The 17,487-nt window shown below is 30.4% G+C and overlaps 1 protein-coding gene across 2 annotated transcripts in view; it reads right to left on the bottom strand.

The window, feature by feature from the left end:
* Positions 1-155: 155 nt before the first annotated feature.
* The window catches only part of LOC129942846 (prolactin-releasing peptide receptor), a 141,751-nt gene continuing 124,419 nt past the window's right edge, over positions 156-17,487 (bottom strand). For both annotated transcript variants that reach the window (XM_056051940.1, XM_056051941.1), the window contains exon 3: positions 156-3,461. The gene's annotated coding sequence lies outside the window, so the exon portion shown is untranslated. The remainder of the gene's footprint in view (positions 3,462-17,487) is intronic.

The raw sequence follows: 17,487 nt of genomic DNA, 5'->3' as shown, positions 1-17,487 counted from the left end.
CTAAGCTTAATGTTTTTCCAACACACCCTTAATATTATTTCGCGAAATGAATTTAGCAAATAGATAAATTTAATGTAATTGTTGTTAAGTATTGTATTTATTATAATGAAATGATTTTGTGTAGGCTGTTTTTATAATAAAACTCAACTTCTGTGTAAGCTATCAGCTTAATATATTTTAATAGATGCAAATTTTTAATATTCACAATATTAATAAAGATACAACCTGAAGAAGGGAGTACAAATTCTCGAAACATGGGTGGTATAATCTTCATTTCTCTTCCGTTCTTCAGTACTTCCGCCTAGAACTTTATTTAATATTCACATTTTAATACAAAGTACAAAAATAGAATGTTGCAAACCATCTTGAAAAGAGCAATTGAAAACATGAAAAATTAAAAGAACGCGTGAGTGGTTTTAAGTCGATACTTTTTTGCAACGTAAAGTAAAAAAAAAACTTCTAAATTAGCTTAATCCTAGTTTCAAAAAGAATTATTCTATGTATGTTTTCTTTTCCATTCTAAAAATAAAAACCTAAAAATATGATAAAAACCCTTGAAAAAATTCAGTTGAATGTAAATAAATCCTCATATCCACGAGTTTTCATGTTGCTGTGGAACTTTTTTCAAAGTTTGTATGTAGCATAGTTTTTCTGTTCGCATCAGGATTGCATCCTTTGTACTTCAACAGAAGGATTTTGAGGATTTCCCATAGTTCCCACAACAATATATCATGAACCATGAAAACATGGTGGTAAAATTGTTTATTTTCACGTAGAATGTTTCCAAAATATTACATCCGTCATAAATGCCAAAACGCATCCCTGAAAAGTTTAAAGTCATAAATCATTTGAATTTCCACAATTCACAGGATGTTTCTTTGAGGCATGTAAGTATTGAAATTTAAAAATTAAATCAAATATACCAATTATTATTAATGAACATTTGTTTGGTTAATGAAGAGCTTAATTTTTGGCGTTTCAAACTGCTGACTTTTATGAAAAGGCAAAAAAACTTATCAAAAATCATCTGATATTTGCTGTCAAATTAACTGTCACTAAAAAAAGTCCTTTGACAATTGAAAAAATCCAACCTCTATTAAATGAAAACACCCTTTATACAAAACAAAAACTCAACTTTCTTGTGTATGGTTTTCGTAGAATTATTTCAATGCTATAGAAATTGTGATATAACGGTAATTTGTAGGAATTGGAAACCTATAGGTAGTGAGCTTAGTTGTTGCACTCAACTGCAAAGTTTTGGAATTAACTTTTTTGTTTGAAAATGAATTGATATACCAGTAGGTAGCAAAAATATAATTATATAGAAATATTTTGTTACATTTGGATTATCTTATTGGAACATTGAATTTTATTAAAGTGCTTCAGGTAAAATGTGTGGAACCTCAGTTTAAATAAAAGTTTAAATTGTTCAATTGAAATAAGTTTTTATAGTAAGTTCTATTTATCAGTTATTAAAGTATTTTTGTGAAGACTTTGTTGGAAGTTTAAGGTTTGCGGAAGTAAGAAAATTATTATTATCAACCTGGAATAAAAAAAAACTTTGTAGCGGAAATGGCACGTGAAAAACTAAAAGATTGCATTATTGAACATGCCAAGAGCAATTCTGTTATTGCTAAACTATTTTAAGAATTGGATCTATATGAAATTCCAACAATTTTGGTACGAACAATTTTTCAAGGGCGAATAATGTCAATACATTTTATATATTTTCATTTGTTTAGTTAAGGTAAAAACTTTGTACTCTCTTAAGACAATTCAAGATTATGAAAATCAGCAATGTAAAACAAATGTCTGAATTAGTTTTATGAAATTTAATATTTTTTAAAAAAAGCTTTTTAAAACCTAGAATTTATGGAAAAGGGATTAAGTTGGGTCAATTGACTCTCCGAGATATCACAGCTCATTACCTTTTTTTCGCCGAATACATTGCATCGCAAACAATCCAATCAAAATTAAATCAGAATTTTTTCAAATGGTTATCCTTCCACTTTTTTTTAACTTAAAAGCTTATTACCTGGATCCTAATTGGAAACCCATATAGAACCTCTCTACCACGTCTGTTACCTTTTAATATATACAAACCTATATGCAGATATCAATATTAATAGAGCAATAAAGTCCTGACCCTTATCCATTCCTGTTTTATGTTGCCAGGTAAAACCTTCAAGCCAGGAGCTGAAGCCAGCAGAACGCAGTGCAGAGCGAGTACCAGAAGTGTTTGTTTAAATATAGTTGAGATTCTTATATCTGGGTTATATTATTATTCAATTGTTCTTCAAGCTTTTACCCCCACACCACGCTGCCTCCATCCCTGTGGATGAGATCCTGTTCATTCGGAACACATTTGCATCTCATTTTTAATTCAAATTGAAAAAGGGGTGGCTCGGGGCTGTATCCTTAGGGGTTGGGATTGTTGGGCTTACTTAATTTTTCTTTGTTTTTTCTATTTTTCTTCTTTTTTTGTGTGATTCGAGGCTTGGGTTTGTTGTATTCTTAAGAGCCTTTGTCTTTGAAGAGTGCACTGGAGATTCGTAAAAAATGGAACAGAATGGAGGAAAAAAATACTTAAGTATAAAAAGAATTCCCATGTCAATGAGTATCAGTTTCAGAATATAACTATTTGCCAGGATATCTACGTGACTATAGGTTTTCTTTCGAATGAAACTCATAGCCATAGCTACATTTATCCCTGATTGGCAGTATCTGTGAGAGGGATTCACCACGCTACTCAAGGGTTTCAGAGTTCTAAATTATATTTTGGATTTCGATACATGTACCTCTGTATATTTCTCTTTTTATAAACTCCCAGTTCTGAAGCCATGAACATAACATTGTATGAATTGCCATTGTTATGAAAACGAAAAAAAACAGGACCATTCTAGACTTTGACTTGTTTACAATTTTGTATCCTTCTATTTTGCCCAAACAACAGTTGTGTATATGTACCTATCCCATACAGTTCTTTATATAGAAGCTTGAGTCACCTACTATAGAAAAATAAATTGAATATAACCACTGTGGAACTCCATCCATGCGGATAGCGGATTCACGTACACATCCTTTTTGATCTGGTGTCTGATGGTTCATTATTATCCTCCCAGGAATACCATTCCAAGTCGATTCTGCTGACAAGTCATCAAACGCTTGTGTTGCAATAAGGATAACAAAAATTGGAATAAGGGATACTCATATGGTCGGATCGGTGGATGGTGCGAAGGTTTGACGTTTTGTTAATCAGCCTCCATATAATTGAGGATATAACCGTGCTTATTTGTAGATTCTATAGAGGAGCATGTAGCAAGCCAGAGCAACAACATAAAGATAAAAGTATATTGATTCCGTTCGTGAAATTCATTGGTGAGGTGATGAGTTAGGGTATAGTTCATTGTTGTAGGAATTTTTCCTGACTTCTGCTGATGCATGAATTTTTTCTGCTTTATCTGAAAATAAAAACAAAATAGTAAAATAATTAAAAAAAATTCTATATGTTATTTAAATCATTGAACTGTTTTCAAAATGAAAGAATAATTAAAACAAGAACATTTTTCGCAAAATGAAATATTTGTTAAAACAGAAGTTTTCAAATATTTTGATATTTATTTGGTATGAGTTGAAAGCAAAAAATGTGTTAATACATTTTTTTAAATCATAAATATGGTTTTTAGATAAAGGTGAACAACTTTATTACTTTAATTGGTGAATAAATACAAAGACTACCCATTGATTATTTTCAATTAAATATGCAAAATATTTTAAAGATTTTTTCATTTGTGTTTTAATTAAACTGGTAAACAAGTTTTGGTATCTGGAAATCAAATTTAACTTTTCCGAAATGTTTCATGATTCATGACCTTAGTTTGATGTTGACTTAAAAATTAATTTTTGTACGTACAATACTTTTTAGATATTATTTTTATAAATTCATATGAATAAGTAATTTCTTTTTATTGTTTTATGATTGTAAGTAAATTTGCGAATTAAAAAAACAATTCATTTTTTTTGTATGATTATTTCAAACCTTAATTCGCATCTTTAATTTTTAGTAAAAGTAATTTCATTCTTTGATTTTCTTTTGGAAAAATTCTCATAAGAACACAGAATCATAATTTTAAAACGGTCTTGAACAGAAAAAAGTGAACAATTTTGATAACGAGTTTGTCGTGACAAAAGGCCATCAAGTTTTCAAAATATTTTACAATAAAAAACCGGTGTAATATAATTGAATAAGTAAAAACGGAATTCAGATTCAACATTAAAATAACATATAACTTTAAAACGTACATACAGTTACGAGAAAAAAGGTGTAAGATGTTAAAACTTATTTCGTAGCCTTGGACAATCTCAAGTTATCTAAAAACAAAAACTTATTTCACGTTATAACTCATTTCAATTGTTCTGTTTATTTCCCAGTTTCGAATATGATACAGTTTCCCAAAGAAGAATGTCTGTTCTCTTATAGCAAATATTACATTTAATAGTTAACAAGAATATTAGTGTTCTTTTTATGTTGAATGAATTGAATTTGACAGACAATTCGGAAGTTGTGAATATTTGAGAGATCTTCTCGAGACTGATATTTTATACACATTATTTACTTTACAGTATACCTAAAGCATAATGTTATACAACATTAGGTGCATACAAAATATTATAATAAGCAGGGCCCGTTTTTCGATGCAAATGCATATTTTTTTTGGGCAGCCTTAGAAGCAAAAGAATCAGTGAGTTTTTCATATTAAACAATTTGCTTTGAAATGGCATTTAATCGTTGGTGCATATTTTTGCATATTTTAATATGCCTTATTAAGTAGGTACATTTAAACAGTAAAAGCATATTTTGCCTGCATATTTTTTGGGTTTTCGATGAGATTTAAATAAATCAAATAAATTATTTGTTGTGGGTTTCAATTGATGAAACCATTGATATACAGGGTCGATTTGTTGCACATGTAGTTGTAGGTATCCAGGGCCGTCGAGAGGAATTCCGGTACTGGCCTACTGATATGGTACGTTCTAATTTCATTCAAATAGCATTAAATCGATTGGAATTAACGGAAATAATAATTTTTGGTTGCAAAGTGAACCGTAAAAAAAGTGTTAATCATCAAATCAATCTCACGGGTACCTTTCAGTTAATTTGAAATGGAGGAATGATAGAAAATAAGTCTATACATGCGAGAAGATCAGATTCTGAACAGAATCATACATTCAATTCAATATTGCCAACGGCATGTTAGTAACTCATAATACGGTCGATTGTAGCGGAATTTTTGTCCATTCTTGAAAACTGCCATAAAAATGAAAATGTAGCATTAAATCGTTCATCGTATCGATTTGACGAGAAATTCCAGATATAATTGACTCAACTATGACGTAAAAGGTGTTTCTCCTAAAGTTTATTCTTTCGTCTGTTTCAATTTGCTTCCCGGCTCCTCGATTTTCATCATCCCCTAATCCAGTAGCTAATGCTTTTCATTCAAATAAAATTGTATCCAATCAGTTCTGAATAATGTTAAAATCGGAGATCAAGTTGTCGAGATTTTGAATTTCACCGTCAATACGAGTAGTCATGTTTTTGCTCGAAGAAAGATACTTCTTTTATTTATAGCGCTAAAAACCTTGCACCAAATCGAAGACATCAGGACGCATTCAAATTTGTGTATATATTTTAAAACCGCCATTTACATCTCTTCGAGCTTCAGCAGTTAAATTAATACTACTTAAGGCTTCTAATGATGTTCTAAGGTTTTTGCAGATGATTTGCAAATCATGTGCCTCAATTCTAGCTGCCCATGTTGTATCGGAAAGATTATGAAGGAATCCGCGTGGGATTTTCCGGTCCCCCAAAACCGAATCAAAAATTTCGTTTCCGCAAAAATAAAAATAGAGGAAAAGAAACTTTATAAAAACAGAAACCGAAATAAATATTTGTGTTTTGTTTTAAGTTTCCTTATTTTGACATTACAAATTTTCGAAATAAAATAAATTTGAAATTAACTTTAAACTAAATAAATTCTTCAAATAATAATATTACAACTTTCTTTCAATAGTCCAATTTTTCATTGAATATTACCAAAAATGTAAGCCAATAATAATCAGAGGCCCAGATCGGCAAGCTTGTGACTGATGTATTGGTAGATAACAAGCAAACAGGGGCCCGATTGCAAAGCATGAATGATCTTAAATGTTTGGGCCCCTAAAACTAAATGGGAATAGGTATGTATGTTGATGATGAATATAGAATATATTGAAAAAAGGAACAATCTCCTCATTGCTTTCAATTTTACGAGCCTCTAGAAAATCGTTGGACCGGGAGTTTTATGTATGTATATTTTTTTATTATTTCAAGGTACGTATTTTCATTTTCTTTTTGAAAAGTTCAGCAGAATATTTTGGATTTGTTTGATATATTTTTATTTTTAATGGCATATTTAGTAATGTTAAGGACAATTTTTAGCGGCTTATTATTTGTTTTTTAGAGCATGAGAATCCGGGTCCTAATAATAAGTAATATTGCTTTCGAGAAGATCCTTAAAATGTTCATGTCTTTCCAAATATCTGTCATGTGTTGATAATTAAAAAATGTATTTGTAAATAAATAGAACATAAAGTTGCGATGTTTTAATTAAAAAAATAAGATTTAAAACTCCCTAAAAAAATTTGTATGCAGTACAAAAGATCTACCCTAAATTTTAATTAAGCATTAAAATTAAAAGTTTGTATTTTTTTAAACAGTATCGTGTTCCAAAAGTCAGAAATAATTACACAATTTAAAAGTATTTATGGAACAGAAACACATTTTTTTCTTTTAAATAACTTATAGTTTTGTAAATATTGGTTTATTCGCTTTAAATTGTTAATTTATTCATTAATAGGGTTTCGTTAGCTTGAAGGGTTTATTTTTCTCTCATTCTTCAGTTAATAATGAATAAGATGACGAAAACAAATTAATTACTTTCAAAGCATTTAGGATACATTTGCTTATGAGTGCAAACATTTGACAATTTTTCTAGTCACAATACATCTCAAAGTCATGAAGTTTTTTTTTCAATTTTACAAAGGGTTTAAAAAAGACACATTATTCACTGAGGAGTATTTCCCAAAAATAAGTGAGAAATACTTAAACGATAAAGAACTGATGATATTTATACTTTTCAGAATCTTTAACAATTGAATTTAGAAAAAACATTGGCGCAAAATTTTAAAAGCTTTACAAATTGTTAGGAGGATTACAAATTTACTTGATAGCAATTTGCTAAATTTTAGCAATTTACTAAATTTTAGTAATTTTTCACGGGAGTGGATAAATTTAAACTTGGCTAACTAGTAAATTGCTATTTGGCTTTTATTAAAAACGAGTAGCCGAACATGTTTACAAAGTGACAGTTCCAACCAAGCTTAAACGGACTTCCTAATTGAAATTCTCAACTGTTGACTGGACCTATTCAACCACTGCTCTTATAAGAATAATTGTAGAGATGTCATATGGATTCAGCAAATTACTAAAAGATAAAGTGGCGATTCCGTGATTTTAACTTTAACAAATTGTTAAGAGATAGTAAGATGCTAAAATCGTTTAAAATTAGCTTAACGTCCCATTAAGTCTAGTAAATTGTTAAAAATGAATTTAATAATTTACTAAATCACTACAAATTTTGCGACATTGTTTTATTTATTTTGAACATTTTTTAAAAGTATATTGTTGGCTTCACAAATCAGCTAAATTAAGTCTTGGTAGTCGACGAGAGTGAATGAGTGAACATGATGATAAGAACCACTTTATGTTATTATTATCTATATTTAAATTATATTTATATATATTTATAAATTTTGTTTTGAATATCAAAACAAATTTGCAAATAAAATTTTGTGGCACTTCAGCTCTACAGAAGCAGGGCCTGGTGACTTAGAACTCATATGTATTCTTGATTCCGTTTAGGGATAGTTTCAATACCGAATCTGATAAAAAGATTTACTTTGCTGAATCTATTTTCGTGAAAGAAAAACTTTAATGTGGTACAAGCTTTAAGATCCATCGCTTTTATTATAAAACGGTGACGTATTTATAAAGTGCCAACGAACAACCGAAAAATTTAAGTTAATATGTTGAATTTATGCACCCCTTTCTTTAAACGGACAATTTTCTACATAAATTGAATTTCAAGTCTCATCTCCTTCTCAGACAGATTTCTAAATTGATTTTATTTAAATAAAAGAAGGATACCATCTTACATTGTTGACAAATACAAATGTGGCGAAGATTTTTATTAAAAAAAAGGATGCTTCAAAAAATTTAATTTATTCCCTTATTATGGGACGTCGGCAATCAAACACCTCAGAATCCCGCTAGAAAAATAATTTCTATTCAGAAAAGCCAAAATAAAAAATTTACTCGAAACCCAATTACTAAAAATCAAATCCGAAACGTTCCTTCTTTTATTTTTTTATCGTTCTCGCTGAGAACATCATACATCCTTGAAGATAATAGCGAAACCCTTTTAGTGCGTGAAAGAAAATTGATTTATGTACGTGGCATGTTGACAAGTTTTCTTTCTCCACCATTCGAATAACAATAATAAATCAAGATAGCATGTCAAGGAGTGTAGATAATGTGACATTCCTCTGGGAGTATCGCAAATACACGCTGACGCTGCGTTCGCTATTTTTCGAAAAAAAAAGTCTAAAATGTCAAATTTAAACCAAACTAAATTTTGCATATTTCTCAAGAAAAAGAATTGCTTGAATCTAGAGTTTCTGTTTTAGGGTTTTTAAATTCCAGCGCCGCCGGCGGAAAGACGGAGTGTCATTGTAATTTCTTGTATTTTTATGTTTATTGCTTTTCTGTCAAAGGATGAAATATTTTTATATTTTTTTTCTGAATTCCAAGCGATTAGATGTTCAAATGTCAACAAAGATACGCGCATCCTTCATCTTCTGAGCCACTGACTTTCTTTAAATCGCGTTGTTATCAAGATAAATGTCACGATGTCAGAAAAATCAACAATAACCCTCAAATTTGAATTAACACGTTCTTTTTTCGGGGACATTTTGTTCATCCTTATCCAGGCTAAGTATTGGTATCGTGTTGAAAAAATAAAACAAATTTTGATGTTTTAATCGAATCAAATCCCTACGGCTAACAATTATTATGATATTATAATACTTTCCATCGTGTATGCTGACGGAAAAAAACAGGAGCAAGTTCGTGAGATTCCGCCGTGAATTTAACTTAAAGTAAAAAATGCTTTGTGTTTATTCATCAGATTCGAAATAATATGATGGAAGTCCCATAATTATATTTTCTTTTTTCCAATACAGGTGGATGAAGGAATATAACGTCGTTTCGTTGGTTATTTGACATTCAGGACAGATTTGATTTTAAAGTAATTGAAGTTTGATTTATTTGGGCTCGAGGGATCTTTGCCATAACAAAACAAATATATTATAAAGTAGGGCGTGAGTTTGCCTTTTGGATAAATCTTTTATATTCTTTTATTATCTGTCGCTTTCTCTTTTTCTTTAAACTTGTCAGGAATACTAATTAAAATCCTCCCCATTCAGAACACACAAATTTAATAATATTGTAAATTTTGCTAGGTATTGAAAAGGGGAATCGGAATTGAGTAATTTGCTGTATTTGTGAAATAAATTGATTTGTTTTCTTCTTTTTCTTTGAATGGGAGTTTCTATATCACGCCCTTGTTATGTGGAATTTTTGCATTTAAAATATATCTTAAATTCTTTTGACACTTTAAATATACATTATTAGGTAAAAGTCGTATATTTATTTGGCCAAAATAATAGCAATTTTTTGAGTTGTACTGTTTTTTCACTTAAGTAAGCTTAAAACTTGTTCAAAGAAGTCGCAACTTGTCAACAAAATCTCATAGTCTTGTTTAGTTGAAAAAGTAAAATTTTTGGTCCAGGATTTATTTCGGAATTCAGTCTAAGTTTTCTTCTAATAAATCAAATAGGAAAACGCAGTTAATAATATACACCAATTAGAAAAATTCGAAGAAACTTTAATAAGAAAAGTTTAACTTTTATTGCCGTCCACAGATCAGCAAATAGATTTCTTTACGAAAATCAGTACTTCAACAGTTGTGAAAGACACGAAACCTGACGTACAATGCCAATCTTCAAAGTAGCGTATTCATTTTGAAACTAACTTATTACAAAAACTATGATCTCAAAGAGGAGCGGAACGCAATTTAAGGAGATGAAGCATTAATGAGTTTATTTGAATATCGATTAAAAATGTTATGTTGTGAAAAAATTCAACCTCAGTTCAAACCAATATTTAAAGGTGGAAATGACGGCATAGTGCATAACCGTGGATGGCCACACGAAAAATTCGTATGTACTATGTAGACATACTTTGAAAAATATGTTCCATATAGAGCGTTTAAAGCAGGAGGACAAATGTACCTAATTATACAGAAAAATGTTTGCTGGTGTTTAGGAGCGGTGTTCTCAAAAACTGGAACAGATTGAGAACTTTTTCATTGATGACAAAATTAAGATGAATAGATTTACCTTCCGAATAACAAAACTTTTAAAAAATTTTACTGAAATCACTGAAAATTCATAAAGGTTTCAAATATAACGAAATCTTGACAGCTAATAACACTTTCTTAAAAAGCATACAACATGCTTATAAATAAAATTGTACTGTCATATTTTAGATTTTTTTGTTCGTTTTTAGCTCTGATGTTAGCTAAAGACAATACCCGTGTGTTTTTGGACAAGTCCTACGTAGAATCATTTCCGATAAAAATTAAAGTGCGATGTAAAGTGGAATCAAAAGAAATTTTCGCAGTTTTCATTATGAAAATGTTTTGAGTGGATATTTTACTATGTTTCTTTTTGATTAGCAATACAGACTATTTTTTGAATGGACATTTATTTTCCAGGACATGTGAATCTATTTTGTCAAAAAATGAAACGATAGATTTTGCTGTTTTTATGCAATTCCATGGATAGATTTCAGAAAAAATGTTCAATGACAGAAATGTTTAATGACAGCTATAAACGAACTACCAAAATCTTAAAATAATTCGTTTAAATGGTGAGTGATGATTGTGCCATCTGTTGTACGTAAAGAACTATTTATATTAGACCATACAATTTACGAACGAACCCTTTTCTTTCAGTTCTTTCAGATTGAATTTGCAAAATTGAAAACATGGAAACAAATTGTTCCTGATGTTTTTTTACCATATCCTCACTCAAACTTTTAAATCATTCTGTTCAGAATTCCGCAAACATTTTTGAACAATTTTGTACTCAAATATACAAATCCGACAACTGGAGATGTTTTTTTGGTGATTACTCACTGGACTATATATTGAATTCAAAAAACACAGGAAGCATTCCCGTTAATTGAGTTATGATCCTATTTTTTTTAACGTTTTGAGAGGATGGTCATATTCTTAGATACATTGCATGGCAAAATTTGATTACTTTAAACTAGTGATAGGTTTAAAATAACCATATTCAAACTAACTAAAATTGCATTTCTTGATTGCTGTGATTCATGTCCTCATACAATTTTCCCAGCTATAAAAATACCACTTAGTTCACACATGCTTACCTACTACCAAGTGCTTTGCAATAATGCTCATATTTTAAAATGTTAGACAAACCTAAATTATACAAAAAATAACAAACTCAAAAACATTAATATAATATTAATATTTCATATGGAAAAGTAATTTGAATCTTATTTGTTTTAATCCTTTTTTCTCGTTTGGTTATGAATTAAATATGATATAATTAGAGTGCGGGGAAAGCGAACAAATGCCATGAATATTAAAAAAGCAAAGCTTCATAAAAAGAGAGAAAATAATAATGAAACCTCAGAAGCAAACAAAGTACTGAGCAAGTTTTTTTTAATTGTAAAATTACAAAACAAAACGCCTCGCTTTTTGTCTAAATATAACACCTTTTGTTTTGGGTATAATTAATATTTTCTGTTTTTGTTAGGTTATTCATTAATAAATTTCGTACAGATAATTCATATCCGTAAAAAAAAAAAATAATTACGAAATATTTTGTTTCTAAGCAAACAAATCAATTTGAACTTTCTGAATGCCTTTTAAACAAAATGAAATGAGGTCCGGAAAATCAAATATTTGTTCATTCCATCAACATTTAGCCTTTTATATTCCAAAAAAATACAAACAAAAATTGACAACCAAAAAACGACTAATGGAATTTTAATGGCCTTTGTGGTCTTTAAATTTTATCACAAATGTCACGACTTCCACTCGAGATTTCAAACACAAAAAAAAAGAAATGAACCAGCTCGGTTGCTATGTATAAAATATGGAAAGCACTTAAGTGTAAATTGAACTGACCACCTTTTGTTGTATTTTGCGAGGGTATATTTGCATAATGTAAAAGTATATTTTTACAAAATATAAATACTTGATAAAAAAAATAACTTCTTTGCAGTACTGATGTTGGAATGTCCTTTTAGCTGCAGGTTGATTTTTTTCAAGAGTCAAATAAGAGGTCCAATGGATGACTTTTCCAATGACATTACTGAGTGAATTTCAAAAGCTTTATTTAAAAAACTAATATAACTGAAATTTTGCAGGTAGTTTTTGCAAAAAAGTTTTGATTTTGAACTCGCTTAACGTTCTGATTTTTTGTTGACACCATCTATGAATACAGAACGTTTTGTTCCTGGCAGTCAAATTTTTTATTCCCAATGGATTTTTATGACCATAATTCAAATTCAATTCTCAACTTACTTTTTATAATTCGAAAAAAACATTCATAATATTAGTTTTTTCAAGGCTATGTAAATTCATGAAGTAGTTGTTTTTTTTTTTTAATTAAATTAGTGATGGTTTAAAACTATTGAAAATTACTATCTTCAACATTCAGTACAAATAATTATAGTATTTTACTTATCTTACGTAATTCTGCGTGAAACTCTGAGGCATTCTTGGATACGGAACTCTTCGATTCGAATTATCAAGTGCACAAACGTGATAGCGAAACTTAAATGACATCAGCACTGTAGCACTTAAAACTGAGACAGGACTGCTATACATTATCGCCACATACATATATACCTCTAAGCTCTCCTAACAACGTTTATGGAAACTTAATTAATTGCATAGACAAAATAAACGAACAAATTGAGCCACAAAACGAGCTACTAGTCTTAGGCGATTTCAATCTTTCAAACTTGATCTAGACTAAACAGACGCATGAGAACTATCTACGAATTCTTGATAATTGACGGTCTTTCCTCATGTGGACTAAGCCAATTTAATTTGATTGCCAACATCTTCAACAAAATATTGGACCTTATTTTCTTCTTGGGCACACTCAATGCTGATATTGTTGTAAATTCAGCCAATAGCCTACTTGCCGAAGGAGGCCTACATCACTCAGCTTTAGACCTATTAATTAAAATATTTGTAATGTTCCTAATTGCTCCAAAGAAAATCTTGAATTTAACTTTAAAAAATGCAGACTTAATGAACGTTTCAACCTGTTATGTTATGTTAACTGGAATCATTTGTTTGAGAACTGTGACATTAATGCTATGTGCTCTAAATTCTACTGTGTTCTCTTTAACTATTTTTTAAGAGACCACACCATTGCGAAAACCGCGCAATGTTTCTAGATCTCCTCCATGGTTTGACTCTTGCTTAAAAAACTTAAAAAATAAAAGAAATGAGGCCTGGATTAAATATAATTAAACAAAAGCTAATAATGACTTGGAAATATGTTTATTGACTATCCAGATATTCTTTATAATGACTTTATTTTAAATACTGAAATTGACATAAAAAACAACCCACAAAACTTTTGGAGCTATGTTAATTGTAAGAGAAATACAGACGCGTATCCAAACTGCATATCTTTCAACAACGAACTTAGCCAAGACTCTGAAATAATTTCAAATATGATTGCAAATTTTTTAAAAGATGCTTTCGAAGCAGCGAACTCCTGTCAAACGCCTGAGTCATTGGCTCTCTCACAAAATTTCCCTCATTTGAATTCAATTAGTCTTTGGATCTTTGAAGATGAAATCGTTCGCAAATCTTCAGAACTTGACGTTTGTTACAGCCCTGGTCCAGATGGTATACCTTCTTATGTTTTGAAAAAATGCTCATCCTATTTATCCTATCCTCCTCATATTCTTTTTAATGAATCGCTCAAATTTTTCCTGGAATTTGGTAGAGTTCGTACACAACACCGATACATAAAAAGGGTAGTAAAAATGAAATACAAAATGATCGTCTCATTGCAAAACTGTGCGTCATCCCTAAGTTGTTTGAGTGCATTATTTGTAAAGTCATATCGTTTAATAGTAAGTCTATAATTTGTGACAGTCAACATGGTTTGTTTCAAAATAAGTCAACACTTACTAACCTCTTTCATTTCAGTTCTTTTTGTTTAGGTTCGTTTGAAAACCGGAAACAAGTTGATTGTCTCTTCACAGACTTCATTAAGGCCTTTGATAAATTGTGATATAAGACATTTACTTCCAAACTTAAATCCCAAGGCTTTAATGATAAATTTGTTAGTTGGGTTTCGTCGTACTTAGATAATAGATCATACAGCGTAGTTTTTAGGAATGAGCAGCGGTCATCATATTTATATACCAACTCTGGCGTGCCACAAGGTAGCCACTTAGGAACTTTACTGTTTATTTTGTACGTAAACGACTTACCTTCTATTAAAAAACACTCATCTGTTTTAATGTACGCTGATGACATTTAAATTTTCAAACGTATTGACTCACTTGACGAAGGAGTAAACCTTCAAGATGATCTAAATAGTTTTCGTGAAAGGTGTTTTATAAATAAGCTTTTACTAAACATAGACAAATGTAAATCAACGTGTTTTACACGCAAACAAAATGTTTGACTTTCAATTATCAATTAGACTCTTCTTATTTGACTAAACTCTCTACATTATCTGACGTAAGTATTATTTTTAGCTCAAAATTAACTTTTACAAGTCATTATGACTATATTATTAAAAAGGCAAATAAGACACTCGGATTTGTATAACGTTTTTCATATGATTTTCGCGACCCTTATATTCCTTAACTTCTTTATATATCATTTGTAAGACCAATATTGGAATATGGCTGCATAATATGAGCTCCCTTTTAATCAGTCCATATAAACAGAATAGAAGGAGTAAAAGAAGATTCATGCGCTTCTGCCTCCGTTTGTTCCCATGGTCCAATAGGCTCGAACTTCCAACGTATAATCATAGGCTCACGCTCATAAATCTTCCATCGCTTTCTAAACACAGAGAGTACATTCAGCTGTGCTTTATTATAAAATTAATCAATGGGTCAGTCACATCACCATCAATTTTGGAACAATTAAACTTTATTTTTAGCCGTTCAAGTATTAGAAGACAAGTTCCTTAACGCCCTATATCAAGCAGATCGAACTATGGTAAAAAGAGTCCCCTCAACCACTTGATTTTAGTTTACAACAAGTATTACAAATTGATTAAAGCATTGTAGATCTATAAATCAAAGAATAAATGTAATATTAGTCTTAAGTTCTAACGTTAGTTTGTTTAACGAATTTAATAAATAAATAAATAAATAAAAACATTCATTCTTAAACAGTTATTAAGAGAAACAGGCACTTTTCATAACAAGAACTATTCTTGGAGGATTTCTCAATTCAACGCAAGAGGCAGTACCCGTGAAATAAACTTAAGATGACACAGGCGGAGATTGAACTTAAGACCTCTGACATGACAGTCCAACGTACTAACCATCAGGCCACGGGTTCTACTAAATTAACCTTTACAAACGTATTTTTTTCATCTGGAAAGTACATAATGCTATTAATTTGTCTGCATTTAAACGTTTTTCACTTACTTCTACAGATTTGTTTCGATTTCTATGGTCTATTTTGTATTGTTTACAATGTATTTTTCATCCATACAATTTTGGAATTAAAAGTTTTCGTAGGATTAATGACAAAACTTATATTTAACTTCTGAAAATTCCCTGACAAAAAGTGCAAAGCGGAAGACTAAACATTCGTCGATTCGGTGCCATCAATAACTTCTAATGCGATTGTGAACTATTAATTATTGATAGTTGATAAATATCATAGTTAAGCGATTCATGTTTCGAACCATTTTTTTTATCAATATAAATATTATCAATTTCATAATAAATGAGGTTTATACATAAAAGCTGAACTTGAACATTTCTAAACTGTCAATTAAAAGTTGGCACTTGAAGTTGGTAGATATAAGTGATGTCATTGTCAATATTAAACCAGAAAGACATTTTACAAGAAATCTATTTTCAAATCCTGTAACAGTTTTTCAATCGATAGCATTGTGTTCAACATTCAAAGGATAATCAAAGCCTCTTTACTCCTCACATGTTTGTTATAAAGAAGAAGGCAGTTAAACGTATCCCTAAGTATAGAACGTTTCATCAATATTGTAGGCAGCAGGTACGAATGTTTCATATATCTATTCTTCTTCTTTCCTCTGTTAGGAATTTTATTGAAAACCGCGAAAAGCCAGAAGGCACAAAACATCTGTGTCTCTTTTTATCTTGGAAGGAAATTCATTAATTTTCAATAAACTCGTACAATTTCAATTTAATTTTCGTTCCTCTTCTTCCATTTTATTCCATTGCTTAGGGTAAACTTGGGTAAACAAAGACGGCAGCAATATTCAAAGGTACATCAAATTCATGGTTCATGGAGCCTAAAAAATCATTTCAAAAAGTCATCATTGAAGAAGGCATGAAACAATCCCGTTTTTCGTTCCTTTCCAAAATCTATATCTATCCTGTAAGATTCAAAATCACTCCTAACATCTTCTTTGACCTTACGCAATGTTTTTTGTTTCGCTTAAATGAATTTCAGACTTGAATTCCAGACTAAAAATGTAGTTAATTTTAAGCTTTAAGGCTTGATGGCAGCAAGAACCAGTTAATGTGCACCATTTGAACACTTTATTATTTTTCTTATTTAATAAAAAATATTTTATTTTTATTTGGAATCTCCTGCCAGAGAGGCATTTATTTTTTAATACAACTAACGACAGCCATTTGTCAAAAAAATCCTCGTAATGTTGTAGTCGTCCTCGTCCTTGTTGACTGGTAAACTTATTTCTGGAATAAATGAACGTTAGCAGAACACAAGAAGACACAAGACTCAAAAGCAATGAATCATCAAAAATAAACTCCCATCATGGAGGAAGGTAGACTTGCGGCCCTTTGTTAGGTATTTGTCGTTTTGTAGAGCTGGGGATTTATATTGCTGATTCGTCCTTTTACTCCCTTGTTTTCTCTCTATATGTATAGTTCCTTGCATTGAAAATGCGGATTAGGTTCTTAGAGTTTTTTTTCCGAAATGCAACAACATTCATTCGACGAACACCACCAAACTACGAAAATTCTGGAAGCTCTTTTTAACCTCAAATCTGTACGGAAAAACAGCT

The sequence above is a fragment of the Eupeodes corollae genome, chromosome 1 (assembly GCF_945859685.1).
Source record: "Eupeodes corollae chromosome 1, idEupCoro1.1, whole genome shotgun sequence".
NCBI classification, from domain to species: domain Eukaryota; kingdom Metazoa; phylum Arthropoda; class Insecta; order Diptera; family Syrphidae; genus Eupeodes; species Eupeodes corollae.
This window is presented reverse-complemented; position numbering and strand designations above follow the sequence as displayed.